Here is a 2,177-nt window from a genome sequence, read left to right on the forward strand (position 1 = left end):
ATGTTAGTTCACTGAAAAATAGATTATTGTGGGACACGAAGTATCATATGTTCATTTGCTAACTAGCGCATGCGCACAACTCTCCCATGGCAATTTTAGCTATTAGTTTCGACAATGGCTAATTTTTCTCCAACTCTGCCCTCCTAAAGATTGTAGGGCTGTCACAAAGCAAGACTACAATTTACGGAATATGTTAAAATCCAGAAAAAAAAAAACTTTTTTGTCACATGCCACTATTGAAGCAAAATGTAGAACTTTGAAGGATTGAAAGTTGTATAATTCTAATACATTTTCCATAATAATTGATATTTATAAAGAAGTGTAAGTCAGTTATTAAGGAAGGGATAGCTTATCAAAGTTGTAGTTCAGTCGATCATAGAAACCTAAAACGAAGTAAGTAAGAAACTAGGAACTTCAAGAAAAAAAGGCACTTCAATCAATGAAGTTCCGAGGTATGATCTGGGAATGTTCGGAAACATTGCTTCATTTCATCTACTTTCCTACATTAGGGGTATTCATGATGTTGTGTTAAATGTTATATGTTTTACCATGTTAAATGTTATAACTATAGGATTGTGAGCAGCCCTATTTGAAGTCATGTTAAACGTTAAATGCATAAGAGCCCCTAGCGGATTTTCTCAGCAACTTGTTGTATAAGCCTTTATGTTTATAACCTTCCTTCCAGACCCTCATGTTATTGTTTACTTCAGTTTTGATTTAAGTAATTAATTAAAACATGCCTAGAGTGAGTGAAAAGTGGAATTTGTGTGAAAGTTTAGCTTATGAGTGTCTTATTGATCTTCAAACTTGTGAAGAAGAGAATGAAGATGAGCTAATTGACAACTGTATTGAAAGTCACAACAACTAATATGGTGGCGATCTCAACTGGTCTATTGTGTGACGTCATTCTCGATTTAACTGACCAAGTAACAGACTCTCAGCCATGTTAAATGTTATTTCGTTTTACCACGGCAAAAGAAGGCAATTTTTTTCGATTTAACACGAGTTTTTCCATTTAACACGCTTTAACATAGATCATGAATACCCCTATTATATCCAGCTTTGCGAAGATGGATTAATTACGAAAAATGTTTGAGGTTGTGGAGAGGGGGGGGAGTCAAAAAATGTTAGATAAATACAACAATAAGAATATAAGAATAAATTAGAATAAAACATCAGAATGACATATGTGTAGTAGTAAACGAGCATATGTTTAAGGATTCGATTCCAATTCATTATCAAATTACCGCTTTCATATTACAAACTACCCTTAATAAAAAAAAAAAAAATTTAAAAGAAATAACGAATAAAATGTTTTTCGTGGAAAACACGAAATAGCACATTGTGGTATGAGATAGCAATATATAAATCCATATATATACATAGCAAATATAAATCCAACAATACGTATATAAACAGTACTATCCAACAATCAGTATATAAACCCAAATATATTATATCCAACAATCTTAAAACAAATTCACAGCGTCACATCCATCAAACATTTTTCGTAGGCTATTCTGCCAAGGTCCAATTAATCTATGCGTCACGATTTCATTTAAATATAAATGCTTTTAATTGTAATCAATCTAAAACTGATATCACTCACATCGTGATATCAAGAAAACAATACTGTTGATAAGTGCATGATATAAGTTAATGAAATTGAGACAAACATAGGTTCATTTGACTAATTTTATTAGACCTGGGTAGAACTCTCAGCAAACATTTTTTTGGATGTGAGGCTGTGAATAGTTAGGATTATCCCTGAGGATAGGCAGGTTGGCCGAAACGTTGGATATTTTTTAGTATTAATAGAGTGTTGAAACTTAATTGGATACAATATCTTTTAATTAAATTGATCCATTTGTTTGTTTGTTTTTATTTTTTAACAATATAGAGATATTTAACTGATGATCAATTGGTTGGAGCCCCCCTTATCTTACCTTGAAAACATTTACTAATATCTGAATGGAATATGGTCCGGGTGCGGTCAAAAAAACTCAAATAGTAAATAATTATACTATTTTTATTGAGCCAACGTTTCGCCCCACGTTGCAGGGCTTCGTCAGGGCTAAAAAAGATACAAACACTTGACATAGTTACAAAAAAGAAAAAAGATAAGTGGAAAATAACAGGGGTATACAATGAAAAGTAAAATATAATAAGAAAAATTA

Source organism: Halyomorpha halys, unplaced genomic scaffold (genome assembly GCF_000696795.3).
Source record: "Halyomorpha halys isolate HHAL.00 unplaced genomic scaffold, Hhal_1.1 Scaffold1113.1, whole genome shotgun sequence".
Taxonomy (NCBI): Eukaryota; Metazoa; Arthropoda; class Insecta; order Hemiptera; family Pentatomidae; genus Halyomorpha; species Halyomorpha halys.